The sequence below is a fragment of the Gymnogyps californianus genome, chromosome 12 (genome assembly GCF_018139145.2).
Source record: "Gymnogyps californianus isolate 813 chromosome 12, ASM1813914v2, whole genome shotgun sequence".
Lineage (NCBI taxonomy): Eukaryota > Metazoa > Chordata > Aves > Accipitriformes > Cathartidae > Gymnogyps > Gymnogyps californianus.
The window spans coordinates 15887359-15907475 of NC_059482.1; the positions used below are offsets into that span (position 1 = coordinate 15887359).

The following is a 20117-nucleotide window of genomic DNA, read 5'->3' on the forward strand; positions in this document are numbered from 1 at the left end:
AAAAGTTACTGAGGAAGAGTGAAAAATGAGAGGAAAAATCAAGCTGCTTTTCAGCTGCTCCCTCAAATAAAATAAGATCCTAAATCAAGCTGTCATGGAGTCCCTGTTTGAACCAAAAAGGAGGAAAGAATAAAGGTCTGTCAGAGACCTGCTACCCACCATTTTATTCTTCATTTTTCTTGTGAGCTCCTATTTTAAGCTCGGATTCAACGATCGGCATTAAGTCGTCGGCATTTGCTCCTGTCACCCCAGAGAGGTAGGGAAGATACAATCGTATATATGCAAAATAGGTACAAACTCTGATAACAATACTTTGCCTGTAGGCAAAAATTGACTTTTTAAATGGCAGCCACTATAATAATGTTAGCCTAAGACCCGCCCTTGCAGGATTTTCCTCTGCTTAGTAAAAACAAGTTACACAGTGACAGGAAAGGCAAGGAATTTGGGCACTGACAGTGACAATACGGGGAATGTTTTAGTGGGAAGGGAGGAAAACAAAATTGTAAAATAAAAATAAAAGGTCAGTCCGATTAAACTATAAATACACCTGCTGTACCGACAGGAAGGGCATGAAATGGCACTTCTGTAGCCATAGAGGCAGCAAGGAGCTCAACCAAGATCTGTTTCCCAAAGCTCCCCGGTCCCAACCAGCAGCACCCCGAGAGCCCTGGCCTTGGGACGCCTTCCACACACAGCGCATCCTTTGGGAAAACTGCCAACAGAGGACAGGTCTAAACCAGTGATCTAAGGAACATGCGGCAGACTATGCCTATTCTTCACATTTGTGTTCCTTATGATTACCAACAGAAAATGCATTAGTGCACAAGAGAAAGTGCAAGAACAGGGCTCCCTTTCTAGTCACACCTGAGGCTTGTGAGGCCACAAAGTCCAGCTCCTCGGGGGAGTGCTTTGGGAGACCTGGGATGCTCCCGGTGCCACCCGTGTACCTGAACCGCCCTGGCAGGCTGCGGGGAGCCACGCTGAGGCCACCCAGCCCCAGCGCAACCGGCTACTCCTCCCATCACGCAATGGCACCGCAGGGTTGCAGGGCACATCCCGGGAAGCTTCACGCAGGCAGCGCAGCATGCACAACAGTTGAATCTTTGCAGCTAGATGAGCATCAATTATGCATTGTATCAAAAAACGAAATGCTGGAGCATGGAGCAGGCAATTCAAAGAAGCAGCATGAGCAAAGCAAATGCCAAAGAAATGAAAAATATGTCCAAAACTGTGACAGAGCGCTTGGCTACTTTTCATGTGACACTGTCAATCGTCTCTCATCGAAGATCTCAAATACTTGGGAAGACATTACAGAAATATTCAAAGATACAATATTTGTATTTTGAATGTTAATTTGACACAAAGGAGCGTGCATGAGGGAATGTTTATAATCAGCACTCCAATAAACTCACAAATGACTCTAGTATTTTATAAGCTTGTTAGAAACAAATCACTCCCTTAGCTTATATTTACTTACTGATGAATAATAAAAGGCCTCAATACACAAAGAGTAAATTCAAAAATGTTTTCCTCTTGTTTTATCTATGACAATACTGAAACCCTCTCGTTCAGGCTGTGATTCCCAACCATGCCCCTCCTGGTTTTATGGCTAAATATCGATTTCTCCGTAGGAGCAGAGGCAGTTTTGAACCTCAGTTCCTGCCCCCAAACCCCCTGTAAAATAGTTGCCCTGGTCTGGAGCTGAACTGCAGTAGCTGGAGTTGCCTCCTGCTGCCTGGAGGGGTGGCGAGGGGAGCAGGGGTGGTGAGGGGAGCACGTCCAGTCGTGCGAATTTACGCAGCAGTGAAGCTGCAGTCCGAGCGCTCAGTCTTGAGGAAGCGGAGAAGACATGCACACCTCCTGGAGCAATGCACAAGACAGAAGAGCAAAGCATACAAAAAGAGATTCTGCAATGTACTTATAAACCTGCAACAGTCCTGAACAGCTGTATGAACTGTAGAACACATCGACTGCTGCAGTTGGTCTGCAAAGGTGCGGGCGAGGTGTCAATACCATACAGGCCCCTATTACCACCCAAACACCCCGCACGCTGTCAATGCAACAGCCCAATAATTGACCACAACTGAAAACCCCTTTTAGCCTGTTTAAAAACACCGTGATGCTGTAATGCAATACAAGTCATGCTTCAGCGGACAACGTAACACCTACACCTTCCAAATGCTATTAGTTATACGCCAGCTCAAACCCATAACGCTCTAGTTGCAAGTACAGGAGATGGGTGCTAGCCATCGACTCCTGGTAGTAGCTGTGCTGTGGTACCTATGTGTGCCATGATAGCTGGATTTCAGAAGTAATTGCTTCATAGGTCGGCATGCTGGATTTATAAGTGGTAAGCAACACAAATGGAGGGAAACAAAAGTTGGCAGAACAATGTCTTCTTTTTCTAATGTAACTAAGTGCTGTGCGCAGTAATGGGAGTGTTGGGGATACTTGCCTTTATGTTCTTATTTGCCTGATAGAAAGAATACGGGGATATTCTAATGCAGGTTTTTACTTAATGTACAGTTAAGCATTACACAAACATTTTATTGTGGTCTGTAAAGATGATCTGTTTACAGTAGCTGAAAAATCACACACTGCATTCAAGCATAAGTGCTTGCGGTAGACACACAAATGCAGAGCGACTTTGCAGAAGTAAGTGTAACGTAGGCTTTTGTTCTAGATGGCCCTGTTGATACACGCACAGGCATCAAACGCATCTTCACCATCCTTTAAAGATGAACCAAACACTGCCACAGACTGAGCTGGCTGGACACACATCAGCTTTGTAATTGCGTTAAGATGTTGAAGCAAACAAACGCAGCCAGGCCTACCCACAGCCCCATCATCTGCTAGCGCTGCCGGAGGGTGAGGCTGTGAACTCAGGAGCGACGGCACGAGCTTGCGGCTGCTCACCTGGCTCCCGTTGTGGGAAACCACAGCAGCTTCTCGTAAGATTTTGAGGTGGTTTCTGTAACCTGCCTAGTGCCGGGGCTGGCCTGGTGGTCTCTGCAGGATGCTGTGAATCACTGCAGTATTGCAGAATACATCAACAAAGGTTGCCTGAATTCGCACAGCCCCTGCTATTATTAAACGTGATTCAGGTATGTATTGAGCTGAGCCGATTAATCATTACAAACATACATACCTTACAGTTTAGGATTCACATTTCCAGAGTACATTATAAGATGCTTTTATTTCTAGAAATTTGAATGGCAGCCATGAGAATAATATTGTTATTTTTTAACTAGTGCACAAGCCATAAAGCATTGTACAGGAATTTACTAAGAAGTGCAAAGTTGACAAGCGATATGCTTTCAAAATCTGCTAATCCTGGAAAATAAAATTTGGGGCTCCAAAGCCATTGCCACATGGCAGTCCCGCAGCACCTTCTGTGATCCTCCGAAGGGACAGAGACCACCAGTCATGGAGATAGCTCCCTCACCCACCACTCTGGCCAGCAGCTGGAGCAAAGGGAAGGCCAATGGATGGAGCGTCCCGGAGATGCTGCTCCACTGTGCAGGCGAGAGGTCTGACGGAGGAAGCCCGGGCAAAGGAAGGTGGAGGGAGGCTCTCCCGGCACGATGCCATCCGCTGCTATTCCCTGCATTTCCATACTGCTCCTATGCAAAACTGCCTTTGCCACAGGCTTCCCATTGCTGACTATAATGCAATGCCTCCAGCACTACAGCTGCGAGGTTCAGCACTCTCAGGCACGTCTGCATTTTAAAAGTGATGCTGGTGTCCAAAACTTCAACCACGTAAGCCAGCAGCAAGGTTTATAGCCTGTACCCATGTGTCTCCAGGGCTGAGCTTAAAGACCAGCACCCCACATGCCACCAGGCGAGGGGGGCTGCTCAGCCCCCTGCTCTTCATCCCCAGGTGGTGCAGAGGGGTAGGGAGGCACGGCGTCCATGGGGGGGGGATTCCTTATACATTGTTTAAACATCAGCACTTCAGCCTGGAGAGAGAACAGCAGACTAATCCTCAACCACTCAATAAAATTCATGTCTAAAAGGGTGGCAGGAAAAACATACAATTTCTCAGAGAGGAAGAAAATTATTGTGGGCATGTGAAATGCTAACGATGCAGGAAACAAACCTGAAGGAAAACCCATACAGGACATGTCAGGGTTTTGCAAGGAAAACGCAGACAAGATGCTGTTCAGCATGAAGTAAATCATTGGGATTTTCCCTATGGCCATGGGGTTGCAATTTTAACACTGTAGCTCCATCTTTGACGCTATTAAAATGGAAGCATGAATTTGAAAAGGAAAGAAGTCACATCACGAAGAAAACAGAAAAATACACTTTCCAGTGGGGAACGGTCATGGCAGTCTAAATGACCGAGTAAAAAAAGTGCATTGCTCTTCATTTTTACAAAAGTGTCCCAAGTACAGGGCCCTCCAGGATTCTCTTTTGAGTTACCCATTTATTTTTGAAAGCTTCTCTGGAGAAGATGAGCTCTTTAACAAATTAATTGTGAAGCAGGAACATTTCTGGTATTCTTTTTCCACAAATACATGACATCTCTGAGTCCAGTTTGGAAATTCAGTAAGAGCGGTAAGTAATAAGTACAGGTGAGTAAGTTATGACTGTGTGTTAATGAAACACAAGTGCCTTTCTTGTGTGTCACTATGTTTTGTGATCGGGTGAGAAGCAGTTGCTAGTTTTAAGACAAATCACAAAAGAGAAGAAATGTCTATTGCATCAAGATTTTATACCAAATACTTCTGCCAAGAGTGTCTCTACCAGAAATTGCTGCCTCGAAGGATAATTTTGTTTCATGCATTCAATTATTTTCTGTGCTGCATCTGATGTAGATGGAAGGGATTCACCTGTGCTTGGCAGCTATCAAGATCACGTGGCAGCTGAAGCATCTCATCAGTTTTGTTTAACAGTGAAGTCACGTGGATAATTAATACACAGACAACTGAGCACCTGAAATACCATTCCTGTTTCAGAAACACAACTTGTGCACAAACAGCATAGAACTTTTCTCTTGGCCTCCCACATCTCTTCCTCCTGCCTTTGGCTAGAGCCAGTACCCTGGGCAGTAGTACACTTGCTTTGGTCAACACACACAAGATACAGGTACACTTGGACTTTGTGAAAGCCACCTTGTACAGGAAGGAGGAGCAGCCAGGACAGCTGTGGGTGGGCAGGCTGCAGCTCTCCCAAGGAAGCGGGTCTGCCAGCGGTGGCTTGGAGCTGGCCCCTGCCCACTGCCCTGGGGCAAACCCGTCCCCTCGCCTGCCTGCACCGTCCTTCTGCAGCAACAGGGGGAAGCGCATAAGCTGATACAGTCTGCGTGTGCACCCCGCCAGACAGCGGGACTGTGCCCACCATCCCCAGACAGCCCACCTTGAGCACTCCCTATTTCCAGGAATAAAAGCAAAACAAACCAATCCTCAAACAGCTGGCAGGATACACAGGGCACAGCCCAGGCTCGCTCTGGGGCTGCCCCCTGCCTCCATGGCCAGGAGGTCTGCCTGAGGAGGGGAGCGCATCAGCTGCTTTCGGCCATGACCAAAGCCAGGCACCTCAGGCACGAGTGGTGACAATCCCAGGGCTTCCTGGTGGGGACTTTGCTGGGCCCAGAATCTTTGGCAGCACCTTGCCACCCCGCTGCCTGCACAGTGAGCACAGGCAAACCCTAGTCCAGGCATTGGGACCTGGATCACAAAGCAACATGAAAAGCACTTTCAAAAGGATCACAAACCCTGCAACATCATTTATGCTGTTATTTGGCAGGTGCTAAAACCCGCCAGTATCACCCTATTCCTGCTACATGCAAGTGAAGTCAGAGGAAGAACTTCTCCTCGCAGTCCTTGTGTTGCAAGTTCATTTACTCCGCTGGTGCATTCCCATTTAGCATGTGCCGGGCTGCACTTGCACGCTTGCTCATCCCCTGGCCATGCAGCAGTGCACCTCAGCAGCAGGGAGCTTCGGCAGCAGCCAGCATGGGCATGCACAGCACGAATGGGCTGTGCACCCACGTCTGACATCTGAAACAATATTTGAGCCCAGGTGCTGCACCTCTAATTATTACAGGGTCTTCAGTCACATGCACAGAGTTTAAATAACTGGTGATGATTTTAAGTGTTTTCATTGCACCATTTGGTTTCCTTTTGCTTTTCAAAGCAAAGGATGTATTAATCAATAAATATTTTTAAAAGAATTAATTATCACCATCATCAAGTCAAGCTCCCCGGTGCCTCACTGTCCAGCACTTGCCCGAGTCCTCTTCTCTTCCAGTGAAGTATCTGCCATCTCTGCACCGTCCTCGTGCTTTGGAGCCTTAAAGCACTATTAAAATCAATTCACTTGGTGTCAAAAGCTCTCATTCTTCTTGCACCCACCAGTACAGCTGTAGTATTCATCAGATTTTTACCACCAGGATTAATGTTATAAAATGTCACTTGCTACAGTAAAATTTATCAACATTATTATATACCATAGAAACTGCCACCACAGACAAATGCACTACATTAAAATTTTGTCTAGAGCTCCCTAGAGGAAACATTTGCTGCAATTTGTGTAACAGTTTATATATTTATGCTATTTAATGGTACAAAGCAATAATTATGACTTCATTCACTGATAAGCAACAGCATTATATAAATCAGATGCGGATTTAGAACATGCCAGCTTTGTCACTGGCCTACTACTTGTAAATTATGTTGCTGTTAAAAAAAAAAAATCTAAGCAAATATGAGTTAGCAGCAGGAAGCTAATAATGTGCCTCCAGCTGTTCCAGTTAACCTGCAAATGTGGCCATCTGCACCTCAGGAGAAAAAGAAAAGGAGAGATAGAGGGAGGGAGGAAAAGAAGAGAGCAGAGAAGCTCCCGCCAATGCCAGCACAAAGCCTAGGCCCTGAGCAGTAGGAATGACCTTGCTCCTTATGACCAGACAAGCCCATATTTAAAATCAGAAAAGTTACTAAAGAATAAAGGACCTTTTCTCCCCTAGACCCACAGAAGAAAAAAAAAAAAAAAAAGAGGAAAAAAAAGTCTTTTCTACTGCCTTTTTTCTAGAACAGGCTGTCTTTCACCTCTGGGGTTATTATTTACTGCATTGCAGGTTTGCCCAATGAACAGGTTTTCCTTACAACTTCTGCCTTTCATTTTTACTTTTTAACACCTCTTCACAAACCCATCTTGTATTATTAAAAAAAAAAAAAATGGTGGTCATTGTAATAGATTTATTCCTGCTTCAGACAATTTAAAATGGATCTGCAGGGCACAAAGGCTGAACTATCAAACAAGACCAAAATTCTCAGAAAGTCACAGATCTCGCAGTGCACAGCAGCTTCACTCCTACTTTTGGGTTCACGGGGATGAGGTGTCCTTAGGACGTGCGAGTAGTGTTCGCTCAAAGATTATTTTATAAGAGACTTCTGTGGAATCTGGGTCACAAGGAACTGTCACAAAATATTCCCTTTGACATTCATCCACACACTGAAGAGACAGTGGCTGAAAGTGCACGTCCTGTACATCGTTACACTTTGGTAATTTGACAGCAGTTTAATACTAACAACTCTTCAAGATCCTTGTTACCACGGGCTCCCCAACACCCCTCCTAGATAAGGATGGGGAGGGCCTCAAAGGATTTTTTAATTTTTTTTTAAAGGTCTGACTCTGTAAAACAACGAACTTAATTCCTGCGAAGGGTCAGGGAGGTCAGCACACCTCGCCGGAGCTGCGCTGCTCCGCCCCACCTGCACTGCTACGCAGCGCCTTTGTACTGCCAATCTGCCCCCCTTGCCCCAAAAAAGCCTTGTTCTGACACAGGTTAACAAAGCAGCGGTTGGCCTTGTGATGTTTAAACAAACTCAGGATTATCATCACTCTTAAACTAAAAAATCTCATCTTGCTTCTTCCAAAATTAAGCAATCCAGTTCTTTTGTTTCCTGGGTTTAGGTGCACATCTGCTTGCACCACTTCAAGTGTCATAATTTTAATAAAACTCTTAAAATACTGAAAGCGGCCAGTATTGAGCCTTGTAGACCCTGATCTTGCGGGTAGGCAGCATGAGCTCCTCAGAGCGCATCACGGTCACAGAACAGGGGATATACATCTGAGCAGGTTGTATGGACCTGACAGCTATTACTAGATTTTCACCAAGGAAACATGATTTATCTTCGTTCCGATTTTTGTAACTATAATTCATTCCAATGCTAACCCCATTTACAGGTATTTATAACTCACTTGAAAGATTAATTTAGGCATACATAATTTCAAAGGAACAAAACCAATTTTTTTCTTGGAAATACTGAATTTACTTTAAACTGATCAGCTGTGATAGTGTTAGGGCATGTGTGTGTTTTTAAAGCCTCCTTTAATGATTTTGTCTATTTAAGAGTTTTGTGACCCAATGTTGTTTAATGTTGACTAGTTCTTGGTATTTTCAAGTGAAATACCTCACCCTGATGGTGCATGCAAGCAGTAACTGCACATCTTTTCCAAACATTTACACTACACTTGGGGATGTTGGTGGATATGATAAAAACTGCAATTTGCAGTAGGTTAAAGAACCAATAGTTGCATGCCAAGTCAGTAAGTTACCAGTATTTACCCTTCGAATCATGTTAACCAATGCAAAGTGCCAGCAGTGTGATCAGGGAAAGGCATTAGCGATCTCTCTAGAGGAAAACAAGCTTTCCGGGTAAACCTGTAACTTCATCTGGCCTTTCCAAAAATAATTTCATCTAGAAATTGCCACATCTTTGAAAGCAGCTGGGGAACGCTGCGCTTTCCAATACCAGAATGTCTGTAACAGCAAACAACATACGCGAATGCTAGAAGTGTGCTGAATATCCAAATTTAGTGGGACATTTTGTGCACCATAGCACAGTTCTGGTGTTTGATGGAGTCCCACTTAATTACACCAAACCTCAGTTTAGACCATTGGTGTCCTCAGAGGCAGATAACAAGTAAAGCTGGTAAGCATCTATGTCAAAATAATACATGTTCACATGCCCCTTGGTCATCATCGAGATTGGTGACTAATAAGTCATGTTGCACAAACTGTGCATATCCGTGCGTGTGGAGTTCCTCAGATGCTTTAGCTTACCAAGTTTTGAATGCTCCTCTCTGACAGGAATCCATGCATCTACTTTCTGTCCCTATCTGTTCACTGCTAAAAATAGCACAGAAAAAAAGATCCTGGATATATGCAAATCACCCATAATCCTCATTTATAAAGAAACCCTTTCACGTTGCCTCAATGAACTAGGAGGGTAACGTCAGATGGACTCTCACATGAGCATTAAAAACAGGAGAGAAGCAGATGGAAAGGGGGATGAACAGCTATTTCTAAAACCATTAATAAAAATATGGTTAAAATACCTTGCTCTAAAATCTAAATCCACATATTTAATTGATTTCTTTAATTTTGTCAGAACACTTCTGCTCCCCTCCTGGTGCTAATGTAGATGACAGCAGCAGAGAACCGTGTGCACCCCATGCAAACAAGCAGCCCACATCTCTCGGAGGTGTCCACCACCATGCAACACTCTCCTGGCCTCTCCTCAGCCATGGGAAATCTCCCTCTTATTTCTCAACTCCCACTCCTGATGCTCCACAGGGTTTCGCATTGCATGCTGAGAAACCAATGAACAACTCAAGTAAGCTCTCAAACTTAGCAAGAAAAAAGTTTGACTGGAAAAATTTAACTCCCAAAGAGACGGTGTGAGAAAGGTCAAAAGACACGGTCAAATGGAAGGCCTTCCAATACCTCAGTGGTGCTACAAGCATTCAGACAACACATTTACATCATACAGGTGAATAAATCAAACCATCTATCACACTCATGCAAAGGACTGTATATGTCCACATAACGTTTTTGGGGCGATATAGTTAAAGGAAAAATCCCTACAAGCTCACACAGATAATGCTGTGACATTTTCATTCTCTCCTTATTGACCTGAACAATTTGATCCAAAATTATTATGCAAGCAGCAGAAATGCACAATGAATTTTTAATAGCACTGTGTGTAAAAGAGAACAACAGTTCATCAAATATGTTAAAGTGACTTCGATAATGCTGGTTTATGTAGCTCTCCACAAAAATAGGCACTCTCAACTACAACAGTTAATCCTGATGATTTACAACACATCATAACTCATTCCTGCTGTATGGAGGAATCCACCTCTCAAACGCAAGTGATGTTGCAATCACAGATGAACTCCAGTACTTAAGTACAATGGGATACGTTTCACAGTGTCAGCCCTAATTTTCAGCCTCGACTTTGATTTCCCCTGCCTTGGTGGGTTCCAGTCAGACCCTCGATGTTACTCTAATGTAGCTTTTTTGTGGTTTTAATATGAATATTGTGTCAAGGATCTGAGATATTAAGAATGACAATGCATTATTATTGCAGCAGGGAAATCTCCAGAGTCCTAGAAGTAGGATTTTGAAAACCACAGTCAAAAATCAATAGTAATCCACCAGAATTCATAAAGGAAACATGTCAGTCAGCACCTCTGAATACAAATCTTAAATTTTATCTTAAGCAGACCGGACAAATACAAGTCATTTCAAAGACAGAGCAAGAGGTGAACGTGGGCCAGCTTTTCAGGCTGCAGGAGGGAGCCTGTCTTGCTTGGCTGCCCCAGGAGTGCCAGAGATACACCTGCCCTTCTCTGTCGGAGCCCCGGGGCCAGCCCCAGCCTGCCCGAGCCAGTGCGTCCCTGGCAGTTGCATGGGCAAGGAAGATGCTGCATCCTCGACACCGCCTGCGCCCAGACTCCTCCCTCGAAAGCAGCCATCCAACAGGATGTAGGGAAAACCAGCTCATCTGCACTCCCTGATAAACGTGATGATGAGAAGAAATGCTAAGAATCATACACACGATCCTTTGATGAGTTCACAGCCAGACATCTGCTTGCAAGGTAGCTGGCCCGCTAGCTACCTCCAGCAACAGGACTTATTATTGCTTGGGTTTGATTTACATAATCAAAAATATCCACAAAATTAATTAATTAAACACTTCATTTCTATATGGCTAACTACGTATTAATACAGTGTTATCAAAAGCATCCTAATCCCCCTCTCAGGAAGAAGCCTGCTTAACTAGATGGATAATAGAAGGTATCACATACAGACACGTCCGTGAGGCGAACGCAAACGGACAGCCTTTGCCATCTGAAATGTTGCCGAGGGACCAGGTACACCAGTACGGGGCTTACAGCTTATTCTCATCATTCAGATCACTTGCCTACACTCCAACTTTGAAAGAAGTTTTTGAAAGAAAAAACAACCTGCAAGGTGCTCAAGATGAACGGTCTTGCTCTCTTAAGTAAGAGTTCGTAGTGGTGCTTAGAGGGAGAAAGAAATATTTCTCTGGACCTCACTCTCCTGTACATTTTGCACAACAGAAAAGCTGGGTTTGATTCACAAAAGAAGTGAAGTTATAAGCAAAGAAAGCACACAATGATTTGAGTTCAAATCCAGTAGAGGACGTTAAGAGTTGGTCAAATGCTCTCAGTACCTTCCTACAATCTCTACAACCTGCACGCTTTCCCACTGCTACTCAAAAACACCTTAAAAAAATATCTGTTACGATTTTGGAGGGGAAAGGCCAGAGGACGTAGCTCTGATGGTGGTCCAGGGTTTTCAGTTCCTACTCAGGAGACTTGACAACTGTTTTTAAATGGAGTACATAGTGTTCCCTGGCTGAGTGACACAGGGGCACCGCTTAATGGCCAAGGAGGATCTGCTAGCAATGGCACCAAGGACTTCGGCAGCATTTCTTGTCGAGGCCATGGGGAATGCTGCTAGAAACCGCAGCAGTCTTTCAGGGCAACCACGAGATGCAGTTTACTGTACGTGTGCTATTTATTATGCATATTATTTCTTAATTTACGTAGATTGGTAGACTGCATGACCAAAAACATGCCATCAGCAACAATGGGCATCCAAGCCTGCAGTAAAGGCTTGATCCAAAATTGGTTTCAGTCATCAAAAGATTTTTTCACCGATTCCACTGAATCTTGGTTCAAGCCCTGAAGGCACTGAGAGGAGCTGCTTTTACTGCAGTAGTCACAGCAGAGATAGCTGAAATCTCCATTACAATGGCTCTGTCATAGGTACTGCAGGAAGACAAATTCATTTAGGGAGCCCTATTGATACTTGATTTGTTAGATCTCAATTGCAGAGCTCTCCGAAGGGCGATGTTACCATACTACAAAATCGTTTAAGCTTATAGTCACCGTTCTACTGAATGTATCAGCCCAAATGCAAAGATCTCCATATCCAGGGTGGAAACCTTTACTGTGCATAACTGGTACTGATGTACAAGACAAAATCCTGTAAAAGCTTTTTATATATGTTTTGTTTTCATGCTAAAAAAAAAATAAATAACACCGTCAACCCACTGAGAGCTAAAAATTAACCTCCTGGCACATACTGCTGCTCATCTGTGCTTCCCCCACACCCTGTACCTATTTATTCCCAAGACAGCAGCACCCACTTTGAGAATGACTTTTTTCCTCCTTTCACCAGAGCAAATTAGGAATAACCTCACTAAAGCCAACACTGCTACACTGATGAAAAAATTAATCAGCACACCCTGGGATTTTCTCAAAAATTTGACAGATCTGTTAGTACTGAATCTCAATCTGCCCTAGTTACCAGATGCGAGTTGGAAGGGCATTGAAAGGACAATAGATGGGCTGATATTTCCTAACTAAAGTTATAACATATTCTGACAAAAGTAACATTTCTAGGATATCCCAAAGCAAAAAGTTCTCTTGAATCTGAGTTTGAATAGATTTTTTGCCGAATTGCCTGTTTTTCTCTCTTCTTTAGCTCCCACAGCTGAACTCCCAAACCTGAGATGTTCATTGTCAATAAACACTGTGCAAATACACATAAATAAAGGGGATCAGCAAAACGAGCTGCTTGCAGTTACTGCCTTATCCACAAGAGAGCACAGTAACCTGAGCACATCCCCAGCCTTTTGTAAATGCCTAGTGTACGTACAGAGCACTGTATAACTCAAAAATTATAATTAAAATGTCTTAGCTCCTGTATTTATAGTAACATTTAAACTACTGTGCTTTCTTGAAGTCAGAGTCATTTACTTGAGAACAGCACACTTTATGGTGAACAGATCTTTGAAACTATACCACGGGGATATGGCACAGCCACATGTAACTCAATATATGTCAACAGCTGTAAAAATATTGGTAGGAGAAGGGAAGAAAAAGTCATGAGCACAGATCAAGTACCCTGTCTCTCACATCTGACTGTTTTCAGATTCTCCCTCACTCCTCTCCTCCCTGCCCCCCCCCCCAAATAATTGGGCAATTTTGGTGCAAGCTGTCATAAAAGCCAAGGCTTCTTTGAGGTTGAATGATCAAAAAGGTTATAAATGAAAATGATTTCAATGTTGGAGGCCTAGTGAGTGACCAAGGCACTTTCTGTAGCAGAAGGGTTTGTTCTAATCTTACCAACTGCACGCTTTCGTCAGAGCATATTCCTAGGGAGTTCACAGCTCCCCAGGGCGAAGCTACAGTAAATTCTGACTAATCCCCTCTGCATACAAATGAGCCCCTGGTAAGAGAAACTGCAGGGTCAGGCAGCTTATGCACAGCACTGATTCTCCAGGTCTGCGCCTTCAGCAAAGCAAACAGAACGGCACTATATTTTGATTTTTTTTTTTTTTTTTCAATGGGACAAGGTTCCTGCAGAATAAAGGCTTAAATCCTAAAATGCAGGACAGGCTGAGGAAAGAGCAAAACAGCACAGAGAGAAAAGAGCACCTCTCCTCTCATGTGTCCAGGTAGTGGGGTAAACAGACAGTATCACCCCTTTAAAAAATTAATGAATTTAAACTTTTGTTTGACTAAGGGAGTGGTGGGCTTGGACGAAAATTTAATGTAAAAGGAACATGGCACAAGATGAAATATTTACTAGCCTATTATAAAATAGCAAGATCGAATCCTGCACCTTCATTGGCTGGCATCACCATATCAAGACACTATAGAGCACCGAGTCATTTATATTCATTCCCTGGCATTTCAAGGGATCTTTAAATGTTAAATTCTGCACCCATTGCTGCTTTAAAAGTCTTAAGCATTGCTTAATGCAAGAGGTGATTAATTTTTCCAGCTGCGCATTATTTAATCACAAAGCATGTATTTGTTATAATTATTAACTCTTGATAATATGGGATACTCCTGTTTCACAAAAATTCCTTTGAAGCGATTGGGTGTACTGCAGTGAGAATGACTGGAGCTGTTGGCACTAACTTCCCCGCAGCGCTGAGGAACGGAAGAGTAAGGGGCTACAGAGTCATCCCCTCTAGAGGTGGGAGCACCCTGCTCTCCCAGGGACGTGGCGAGTGCTTTGGGCACTCAGCACTCGCTGGGATCCAACGCAGAGAGCTCTCGGTGAGAATTGCTCAGAGCTTTTCTCTCTGTAGACCTTCAGAAAACTGCCTACATTTTGTATATATATAGAGCCTGGGATGTTTACACTCTGCAGCTATTTAAATACAACTCAACAAAGATACCATCCTGTGACCTTGCGTACAGTTTTATAATATGCAATTTTCACGTATTCACATTTAATATAGTTATGGGGTCAAGATGTAGACTGGTTCAATTTTATAGTCTCAAATTTGGTGTTTCTTGGAGATGATTCTGCAAACTATAAAGACATTTGAACGCTCTACAATTCAACCTTAAAAGTTCTGGTTTAGATTCCTCTTTAACATTAAACTTCATAAGCTAATAATTTTCTAACGCTTTTTTGTGCTTAAAATTGACTCATTTGAACCTTGCAAGCTCACACTAAAACTTACTAGCTAAAGTAAATGCTCTTATACAGTGTTGTGGTATTAAGAAATGATCTAACCAGCCAAACCCAAAATGTTGGCCGAGGAAACATTGCTGAGTAGCCGATCCAACAGAGCCTTAACATGCCACGGGGATGGATCTGCACCAAGCCTCTGCTCTGCTTCATGGCCAACACAGTCCTCGGAGAGTGTGCGAGCAGCGGGCACTGCAAACCCTGGCACTTCTTTCCAGCTGCACTCCTGTGCGCCCCAGAGGAGAGGAGGGGAGAGCTTGCGGATAAACCCCTCCCAAGCTCCAGGCTGGACTCCTGCTGTCCCACACACCCCACCAACCTCTCCCTACCTTTTCGGTGGTGGGAGGCCGCCAGCCAGAAGTCCTGCTGCAGTTAAAAAAAAAAAAAAATTAAAGTGGCAGTACTCCCATCTACTCGCCATGAGACAATATTAAATGTTTTGCACTGTGCTTCAGCCATAAGGAATTGCAGTCTATAAAAGGCATCACTGCACTGAAGGGGGGACTATGTACCACTCCATGGAAAAAAAGTCTCCCATCGCAATCAGGAAAGTGTGTTATAGGGATGACCTTCTGACACAAAGCACAAATCTATCAGTTTGCCACTTTTTACATGCTTCTGGTATTTATCTCTTCTGCACTCCCAACTCGTCTTTTAATTAGACAAACTCTCATGAAAGTCAACAAGAGTTTTGTCTGACTGAGAGCTGGGTTGAAGCATAATTGGATCACAATTCCAGGGGTAACAAAGAATAAAATGCAGTTCTAGATAGGCACCAAACACACAGAATCTTTGGAGTTTTAAAGTTAAGCATTCCGGGGCAGGGAGCTGCAGCAGAGCCTCCGCCATCTCCCCCAGGAGGAAATTCTCAGCTCTTCCATATGCAGACCCAAAGGCACCACTAGCAGTAATGCACTGCAGCTATCGACATGTGCCAGTGCCCAGCCATGTGAGCCGGAAAAGGATGAACAAGAATAATAGTTAATCAATGCCATAACTCAATGACACGTCATTAGTGAATTTGATGGTAATTTTGACATGCCACTAAAATGCCTACACAAATAAGTAGAGATCAGTTTCATAACACACCTACAATACATGTTCGAGCATAATGTTTAAAGGAGAAGCTAATGCTAACATTTACAGTGTAAAGGAGGGTTTCTTTTGTTTCTTTCTGTTTCTTAAGTAGAGTAAGGTCCAAATAATTAATCAGCCTAGAACGCAATGTCAAAGCATGGCAGCTTTAGCCAAGAGTCTTCCACCATGAGGCTAAGAAACAAAGTGGCTGTGGAATAGAAATGTACAGCAGCAAACACTATACAGTACACGTTACACCTATGCTTCACAAGAATGTACATATTTAAAATTCTGACAGAATAAATAAGGCTCCTAAGTGACCTGTATGGTGAATTTTCCTTTAAAAAGGCAGGAGTTGCTGAAAGCCAAGTTCTTGCTGCCGAATTCCTGGACACAGTTTCCAACTATTCCAATCAAGCAGCTCTGTGGTTGGGCTGGGATTTCAAACTTGCCACAGTATGAAGTCCAGTTTGGGCTACATTCCCTTCCCTCTCTCAGCTTGATGAAGGCTTCCCCGCAAAATCAAAAGGCTTACTGTCAAGTTTTCGATTGGTCTGGGCTTCATGCTATCATATGTGTGGTGATGGCAAGGAATATGAATGCGGCTCTGGCTCCACCATGGGGCCTTGAGGTTTCGTCCAATTCATCCAGGGACCTTATGAAAGTAGAGCGGGTCTCTTTTCATGTATATTCCGACTGCTGAAATTCCCTAGATGCACTGCAGTGTGCAAACGTGGTGTAAAAAAGAACAATAGCTTGAGAAAAACTGAGGCAAGTCTACTGAGTATGCTTAAGATAAACCAGCCGAGCTAATGCAAAAAAACCTGACAGACATTCTTCTGCATTCATAGCTTAATGAAAATAAAACCTTTTAGAAGTCGAGAAAGCTTCTGCATACTAGCAAATATAAAATTGCCATGTTAACTTATAAAAATTGATGCAGGTCTCCAAAATGTAAATATATAATATTCAGCCCCTCATGTGTTCAGATGAGATTAGATAGCTAGAAATACTCCAAACCTTAAAAAAAAACCAACCAAAAACCACAAAAAACCCAACGACAACAACAACCGCACCAAAAACACCCCCAAAAACCTCCCCCCCAAAATGCAAACACATTAATTCTGTTTGCACACTGATTCATTCACCTACAACCGTCTATGTTAGGAATTGTTCTATGGCAGGAACAAGTTAACAGAAAACTAAAATCTTGTAGTGATGCAGATTATAGTATATCATTCCTAAACTGAGTGAGAAAAAAATCCTTAAGAACTCAAGCTATTACTTCAAATAACAGCTGCTAAAAATGAAATGTTTTGTTAGGCTTTTTTTGTTGTTGTTGCTATAATAGAGTACAATGCTCCTTTCTGGAAGAGCAACAGAATGGTAGCAAGCTTCGTTTCCACTAACTGATATATTCTGTGGTTCAGGCCTATAATGCATTTTAACTGCACTATATATAATTTAATTTTTCTACCAAGAAACTTTGTAACGTATGCATTTGTTGCAACTACGTTTACTAAGAACATTCATCACACTGGTTTCAAAATCACAAGTAGAAAATAATGCTCAATATTTAGCACTTAATAAATTTAGATATTTAGCTCTTTACAAGTGCTTTATACATTTTTATGCCAACACTGGACTAACTTACTAACCTTGTTCTACAAACAGCAGGAAGTCTTGCTAGTCCAGGAGTTTTTCAAGGGCTGGTAAAGGTGACTTACTTGACTCTACTAGAGGCCAAATGCACATATGTGCCCTGCATTCACCAAGCGAGAGAATACTGAGTTATCACTTATTCCGCATAGAATAGGAAGTTCAACATATACATTTCTTACTTGCCACTGTGTGGTGATTCACAGCAATAGCCAAGTGGAGTGCTTTCTCTTTGAGTTACTTCCTCTGTACTTTGGGGATGATTACTGAATTTGCATTAGCTCTATTCTGCCACGCAAGTAAAAACCATCTTTCACTACTGTCAATATGAATAAGTAATATTAAAAAACAGGATCTATGCAAACATGTACACACATGCACGGTCCCATAGAGGAGTATCACCTCCGAAATGTATATATTAAGAATCACCACGCTAGAATCACCAATGTTTACGGTACCTGCTACAAATAGATCTCATTAGCTTTACTATGCCTTTCAACTCATTATATACATTCATTTATATCCAAAGTTATCCCTAATTTAGATACAAAAAATACGTTTATGTATGCTAACATTAATGTTGGGTGATGCTGAAAACCATTGGATAGTTTGGGATAAGCAAGGAAACTAGAACCAGGCACCTATGACATTAACCTAATTAATTACTGATAGTTATTCTTTAGCTGAAGAACACAAGTTCTTTATTTTATAGGGTCCTTTCCCAAATGAGACTGTTACTTCAGGAACCAAGAAATTACCCAGAGTTGTCCTATTGTTTTCAACGGTATCATGATAAATCCTCATGGTATATTCTGCTTTCCACTCTGATCCTTTCCTTTCTGCCAAGCTGGAAATTCATTATGCGCTATACATGAGAAAGCAAGCAAGAGGGCATACTTTCAAATTCATATCATACATTTCTGATAAGAACTGAAACACTGTATCTGAACTCCAACAAATTATTCATACCACACGCTATATACAGACAAAAGTCAGTATTTTAAACAAATATTTTTGAATATTTTATTTTAAATAAACCAGAGATAAATCTGGCTTGGGCACTTACAGGCAATACTGTGAGATAAACAGTCAGTTAACTACAAGTGAGGAGCAGGGCCAGATCTGTTGCAATTGTACAGGCAAGTTAAATGAAAAACGGGTACAAAAGTCCTCAGAAGCAGAAGTATGTCAATGTGATAATATAATTAATTCATATTCTTTGCTCAGTTTTTCATGAATGACCCTCTGCATTAAAAATTGAGAAGCCACTTGGAAGCTGGCATGCACCAAGGACAAGAAAGCTACTCTTGGTCATGGAAGTGAAGAGGCTACCAAAAGGCACCAGTTCATTTATGTCACTAGGATGAGACACGGTCAAACAAATGTGCTCCTGCAGAGAAGTAACAGAATTCGGCGTAGGGGCGAGCATCAGCACGGTGTTGAATGCAGTGTTGCTGTCCACGGGGTAGAGGGGTGGGTAGGTGAGGGATCAGCTGTGCTCACAAGATTTCTTCGACTTGCCATGCTAATGGGGACCACCTCTCCCATGGTAAAGACACACTAGGAAATAGAGGACAGGCCATAAAGATTTCTGTTGTTATAAATACTTCTCTGCTAACTGCAGATTTATACGAGCACGCTCCCTAGGGAATCAGCTATGCTTTAAGATCAATATTAGCGAAAAGCAATTGCGTGAGCTGATCAGCCTCTCTCATTCAGACACGCAACAGTTCAAGAATACTCGTATTCTGTTTATTTTTCAGGGAGAGAGACAAGTACAGAAAAAAAGGATTATTTTTACAGTGCCACCAAGTAACAGCCTTTGACTGGACATGCCCCTTCTTGATTCTTGAAAATCATCTCCCTATCTTCCCAAGTGTCAGGCAGTTGAGGCTGAAACCCACTGCACAACTGAACTCCTGCCTATATTTGATTAATAACCAGATGCCTTATTTTAAAATGTAACTTTTCTTTAAGTTACATCCTTTTCTTCAGTTTTCGGTTGGAAACTTGGCCTAAATGACAGCTGTGTAGGCCTCACCCCAGCTCGGCTCAGCAGGAGCTCTAATGTACTTCATTCTGGGGCTGGGAGCTGCTTTTAATCTATCAGCACGACTCCGCAGCTGCTGTAAGCTAGCTGAAAATTGTCTGCATACACAGGGTTTAAAATTTTGTAACCCTTTTGGTGCAACTTGCATTTAGGCAGGAACTCGGAAACGCAGCCACCAAGCTCTCTGGAGAGTTAAAGGAAAGCTCGAGACAACAGTCTGCAGGGCTTGGAGGGCACGCCAGAGACCTCTGAGCAGATTAGGAGTTTTCCTGAGTTCACAAGTTCAAATACCAATTTCCAGTAACTGTTTGAATGGATTTAGCCTTGTTGTAAGTCTGACAATCAGACTACAAGCCAGGCAAATAAATATTTCTGCTTTACGCTAGATGCCTTTAGCAATTAAAAACATCTCTGTATTTTTAATAGCGATTGGCCTGTAGTTTGTTCTGCCTCTTGTTTACAGCTTTTAAGAAACCGAACAAACATTATATCCTCTTCCAAGAAAGCATGC

At 42.8% G+C, this 20117-nt stretch overlaps 1 protein-coding gene across 1 annotated transcript in view; it reads right to left on the reverse strand.

The window, feature by feature from the left end:
- The window catches only part of ZNF423 (zinc finger protein 423), a 236851-nt gene that overhangs the window by 34783 nt on the left and 181951 nt on the right, over positions 1 to 20117 (reverse strand). The gene's annotated exons all lie outside the window — the stretch shown is intronic.